This window comes from Lingula anatina, chromosome 2, assembly GCF_051362555.1.
Source record: "Lingula anatina isolate TDL-2025a chromosome 2, LinAna3.0, whole genome shotgun sequence".
NCBI lineage: Eukaryota > Metazoa > Brachiopoda > Lingulata > Lingulida > Lingulidae > Lingula > Lingula anatina.
This window is the reverse complement of record NC_141768.1, coordinates 14236390-14243195: the sequence shown is the minus strand read 5'-3', so window position 1 is coordinate 14243195 and position 6806 is coordinate 14236390.

The following is a 6806-nucleotide window of genomic DNA, read 5'->3' as shown; positions in this document are numbered from 1 at the left end:
GGATAAAGCCTGTGTATTATTTTAATTTTAATTTTCAATAAATTTATGGTATAATAACTTATTCTTAGATTTCATAAGTAACGAATCTTTTTGTAAATTTTATATTCCTAAAATAACCATTACTAGACTAATATTCACCTGTTATTTTGGACCTTTTTTTAAGCGGTAACTTGTTTTAAGAAATTAGTCACTGTTTTTTCAACTGGTGACGGTCAGCGTTCAACCCTTCTAATTTTGTATATCCTCAGCATCAATCATTTTCTTCCTACAAGGAAGTATTGTAACATTATAAAACCATAGTGCTTGGAAGAAGTGGGCTATTATTAAACAAAGATGCAAGAAGGCGAAAATGAAAACAACTAGTTTAAAATTCGGAAATTTTCATTTGTAGTCTGTTGCTGTTTTTAGCGGGATATCCTGATTTTGGCAGTGGCACTCTAGATCTGGAAAACGCCTTGCTTCAGACGTGAATCGTCATCAGTAGAATATACGAAAAGAAACCACAACACTTTTACCCCGTTAATTAATCGATTTTGGGACTAGGGGCAGGATAGACAAGAAACTCAGAAAATGATGATAACAATACCAACATTATTAATAATAATTATATATTAAAAATAAAAGAAATTGCATGGATAATTTAGGGTAAAAATAATAGAATAAGTCACTATATATAAAAATGCTGATTGAAAATGCCAATGAAAAAAATCACATCAATGACATCACAGCTAATTTAATCTTCAAGAACATCATTAAAAATCAAGTCAGGACCTACACGTTTGCGGAAATCAAATAACAAGCAAGTCATTGCTTCATAGCCATGAGAAAATGCAGATAGTGAGATCATCCGTTAAATAAATAGGGTGGATCCTTACTCTGAATTATAATAAAGAAAAAAAAAAAAGACATCCCTTTTGAGTATCGATACAAAAGCCTTTAATCGTCAGCCGGTGCGCAGCGCACATCTGTCGCAAATAAATAGATTTGTACTGGGGTGTTGTGACTTGTTGCTATGAGTAATTGTTGTAGCGTTTCACTTGCCACGTGCGTTTCAGACTACAGGTCTGTGTCCAATAAACCACCGGCCACACGAGCCTTGAAAAATCAAAAGCAATTCTACACGTAGCTGTGGTAAAATCAAACGCAATTTCTGCGCGGCCCTGGATCTTGGGAGAAGGTTTTCGTTAATGCTACAATAGTTCGAACGTAGGCAGGGGGCTCTCTTTCAATTGTTTTGTTTTCGCTTATACAATGTTCTTCATATGTGCACCTATCCGAGAAGTCACACCGTTCTGTCCAGGGAAAGAAAACTGAGCACCGGTGGTATTTCAAAGAAAAGTGAAATGAGTGCCATACTCTTTAGTGTACAGAAGCAGACTATCTCACGTTACCAATTCATTTGTTGTAGCAATAGGCAAGGGCAATGAGTTAACTTTAATTTTTTAGGAAAATATTCCAAATCTAAATAAAGGTGTATATATAGAGTAGTAAAAGTAGAAACAGTCATTGTTTTTTCTCTCAGAAAGTTAATACGGCGCACAATACAGAAGGCTTGTGTAGTAGGAAAGAGAGTCAAACTCCATTAAAACACTGGTTGTAAGGAACACGATTTTCCACGCATTTATTCTAATATGATAGAATTTCTTTAAAACTAGTTCTCCCTTAGCCGCAGAACTGTGGCGAATATGACTTAATTTTGACGTCATTTATAGTATTCAACTTGTTTATAGGAGTCGCGATGCAAAGTGACAAGGTAACTCCTATTTAGTGAAGTTCTACATCCAACAGCTAGTTCTCCCGGACCTCAATTAATTCCGAAGAGAACTATGTACTTTGCAGGTTTTCGTTCGATTCAGTACAACCTCACCCTTTCCTGTCCAATGACTCCCCCTTTTTCTCTTTCTGTGAGTCTTTTTTCGCACCCCCCCCCCCCCACTCCCGTCAGCAAAAAGCAACAGCATCACCCTCTTATCGAACTGTGTTCGACGATTTCCGTTCTCTGAGAAGATTTGGTTTTTGGTTAATGCACCCCTCCAATAAGGCTTCTTAGTCAATTTCTCTTAGAAATGTGCTCTTTGTGAATAAGCTAATTGCGTTTTTATATCTGCCTAACATATAACTGAACTTATTAATTGATTTGGAAGGTCAGATTATGCTAAGGCTTTTTAGTTCCCACTCCTTGCCAATAATTTCTACAACATTGAACAAAATTTCCAATTGAAACCTGTTGCAAAGAAGCCTTATTTGGCTCTTAATTTGTTATCCAATTTGAAACGCAAACAGTGTTAAGAATGGAGGAAGTACATCAAAACCGAATGAAAAGCTGAACTGTAAAATGTTGGGAAGGGGGAGTTACATAATAATGATAGCGTTTTATAAACCACCTTTGTTAACTGAGTTTATCTCAACTATTTAAGACATTACATTCGAAAGATGCTGGGTCTGAGGTGTTGTTTTCAAGTGCTTCTCCCTTCAACCAGTGTTTTCAATTTTTTTTCCATTATCGATTTAACCTTCTGTGGATAACTTATCCATTGTTCCCAATTGCGGTTGCTTTCTTGTTGTTTTGGTCAGCGGTTGGTAACGCGCAAAAGGCGGACAAGTTACAATTTTCCCAGACGCACACATCTATGGACTAGTAAAAGCGAAAAGGTTACGTCAAAATGAATCATCTTTTTGTAACATGGTGCGAAATTTATGGAAGATGAGCCGCCACCCTGAGAATAAACCACAACTACGTAACCGCTCTTGCAAAAATGAACCCGAGAAATCGAGTAGAAATTATTTTGAGAATTTAAACGATAAATCCAGATCAAGTTAAAAAAACCATGCCGAGATCCCAGACTACGTTTCTTTGAGAAATTTTCTGATAAATGCTTCTCAGTTTTATCAGGTCGTGCCCGGAATAACGTCAATGGATTATAATTCAACGGCTGCAAGAAAATTATGTTGCAAAATATCATAGGCGTTATCAAAAAAACTGCATGTCATACGGTGAGTAAATATGATAGCCTCGTATCTTTTAAGACCCGAGGAAATGTCGAGTTATAAAATCTGATGTAAATGGATTGATATCGCTGATCTGTAGACGGTTTTATTTTTCCTCTGACATACAGATGCTGAGCTGAAACGACCGGCAACCGTTTTATCTTAATAGTTGACATATTTCTCAGTCGACATTCGTATGTTGCAATTTCAGCAAACTAAAATACTATTGCAGGACCCTTATTAACGACAGACGAGCCTGCTGGATATTAGCAAAACTCAGACAAAACCGAACCATCCCCTTACCATAGTATAGAAACTACAAACACGAAATTCAATTCAAAACCGTGCCTGTTGCAATTAAAGTGTAAATTGAAGCTACCATTATTTTTTGTATAATTCAATGCTAAACATGCTCACTGGGGTGAGTGATGGTTAAATTATAGTCATCAGACTGTTTCTTTCGGCCGTGCGCCACAAACATTAGCCATTACAAGTAAAACCCTGGGGTTAAAACGATATTATTCGGTGTGGGAATGTGCATTGGTAGACGAAAGCTTCCCGGTGCATTGCAACTTTTGAGTAGTTACTAGTTTATCAGAATATCTTAGAAAGTGCAATAAAATTTCTGTGGTTATTCCAGGACTGGGAATTATTTTGCCCTTATTGACATAAATATTTACATGTTACAAAATGCTGATACACACTTAGATGCTTTTCGCGTTTTATGCAGTAACGACGTGGTGCTTTTTCTAACAAATAAAAAGCAACAAAGTTGTGTGTGTGGTCGCATGCACGTGCGTGTGTACATGTCTAATGTACATGTAGCATGCGCACGTGCGTCGCATGAGAGAGAGAGAGTGAGAGAGAAGGGAAGGGAAGGGTACACCCAAAAAACGCCCTGAAATGCGTACAGAAAATGGTTAATTGTGGTCTTAGGATTGAAACTGACAATTTCATTTGTACAGCAAACGTGGACGCCGGAGCTTTAAGGACGCCGTTTAAGGATACAATTTACTCTCTTAACCATGAAAGCAGAAGAGCTCAGTAAATCGATACAAACGAAGAACTTGAAAAGTTAACGTTACTAATTCGATTTTGTAAAGCGACGTGAATAATTGCATAAAAACTGGGTTCTCCTTACAACTGTCAATGCAAACCAAATATTCTATTTCACAGAGAAATTATGTTCACTGTGCCCTGAATCGTGAGAAATAATGAAACAGCAGATGAAATGACTGGTGTGTGTGTGTGTGTGTATGTCTGTGTGTGTGTGTGTCTGTGTGTGTGTGTGTGTGTGTGTGTGAGAGAGAGAGAGAGAGAGAGAGAGAGAGAGGTAGAGTGGCATTATCACTGATAGAATTGATGAGTTACACTATCATAAGTAAAACACAGATGTGAAAATCGACGCAAACCCACAAAGCGATATATACCTAATATACAGAGAAGACATATTGATGAGATAAAGCAGATGCAAACAGAAAAAACAAGAAAATCGGCCAAGTCATCAGCGAGAATCGACCGTCTCTCACACTACATCACCCCTTCTTTTCAATACAAATGTACATGGCGTGACAATTTTGACAGCACACAATAGACAAGTGTGCTATTAACTGTTTATGTCTGTCTATGAGGTGCCAGTTAACAAAAAAACTTTAACTCTACATATTTACTCGGTAATTACCAATTGCACAACAGACCCCGAGCCGACACTTGTCAAATCACGCGATACATGCGTTTTACACACGCGACCGCTTTTAGTTGACCGTTGCAAAACGACCACACGTATATATATCATATGGCCTACAACAAGGGATACAGGGAGAGGAAGACATGAAAGCAGTCAGGCAGAGGAAAGGCAAAGAGGCAGCAGACAGACAACTGTTATGGTGAAACAGGGGTGCGGGGAGAGGGGGGTGTTTGGTAGTCCTGTTCATAGATGTAGAAAAACCACGCAAACACCTGACGCGTTTCCGCAATAGAAGTTATCTCTCGGGAAAAACATTATTTTGGTTTGCCACCTGTACGACGATGTAGACCACTACTACACGACTGTCTGGTTTATTTCAGTATTATTTTTATATCGCAAATCAATCTTTCATGATTATATCACTTGCCATGATTTAACTTTTTCCGTCTTAAAAGATAGCGGTGATCTTGGAAACTAAACCGCGATCCTCTGATTTATTTCTTTTTCATCTTTTATATCTCACTTTGCAAAAATATTTTTGTCACACATGGTTAAACCAAAGGTGTCTCAATGAATTCTTAACTGTAAACTCATTCAAAATAATTGAGTGGTTAGACATTATCCAACCAGAAACTGATTTTCTTCTAAAGATATATGTAGCAACAGACGACATTGATCACACGATTAATTCATAGGATGATGTTCTCGGACTAATCCGAAAAACATGGCTCTAAGATCAGCCCAAAGTCATGGCAACCATAACTACATTCCTTTATGACAGCGTAGATGAAAAATTATAATCGGATTATATTTACGTGCCCTTTCCTTGTGCCCTGCCCTTGTTCTACCCTAATAGATTCACCAGTTGTGAAAATGTCACTCTTATTTTTATTAGCGAAAGCCTTGGTAACTTGTTGTGTAGTCCCTTCTAGTTTGCTAGTGCTATCGCATCGTGACAAAAAGCAATAAAGAACCTAATGGACTTGCGGTTACTCCGGTTACAGCAAGTTAAAGCAGGTACGAATTCATTGACAAAATATATCATCAACCCAGCTATGGATGACTTGACTGAAATCAAGCAAGGAAATCAAATAACGTTCTCTTTTTCCTGTTGCATGTTCTTGTTTCTTTTTGTGGTCTGCAAGTTGACAGCAAGAGCAAACAGTGCATAACTTCACATCCCAACTTAATCTTGGACAGGAATTTTCTTGAAATACGGATGCCAGTAAAATACGATCTGTGTTAAACCATTACTTCTGCCGGCGTTCAATGTTGTTGATATTCATAGATTCGCACTTCTTCGACCCTTTACTGTAAGACGGCATATCAAAAAAAATTCTATTGCCAAGTTGCGCTACATCCATTTCAAAGGTCTTGAACTTGTTTTTAAATGTAGCAAAATAAAACCAAACCGTTCGCAATTGCTGCAAAAAGATACCTTTTACGAAATCCGATGAACTTCGAAAAAAGTCTTCAATTGCTAGATAGAATGAAAAAAATTTTGAAAGGCTGCGAAACCTTTTTTTTTGCGTGAAGGCCAGTTTTTCTTTCGCACTTTTTTGTAATGAAATTTAAGTTTTTAAAACAAGCGTTTAAAATGAACCGGTAATTCATTTGTGAAATAACATTTAGCCAAAGGGCAAAATAATTATACCATTATACCTTCCAAACTCTTTAAATTCACAACAATCAAGTTTAGGGCGATGAGTGCCCGCCCTCGGCTACCACAAGGAACTAATTTCACGAGACAACGTGGTCAATATTTTAAGGCTGATTCACAACCGTCGAAGAACAGCCAACTTAATTAAACTTTTTTTGTTATGTATGCTTGAAATATACACCTACTATAAAATTGGGTGTTTATAATGGGACGTAAAAAGTTCGAGTATACGCCTACCGTAAAAAATCTTGGCATTTATTATTGGAACAAACAGATGTCGCAAGGCATTATTAATAAGCTTATGCGACAATCGTGATAATAATATTTATAAGAAGCTAAATTTACCATTTATATCTATTTTATGCTCTGTATTCTAGAAGCATAAATTGGTAGCTGGGCGATCTGCATTAAATCACTTATAGTTGAAAAGGTCAATGTTATCTACGACAGACTTGCAAAAAAAGTTCTTTT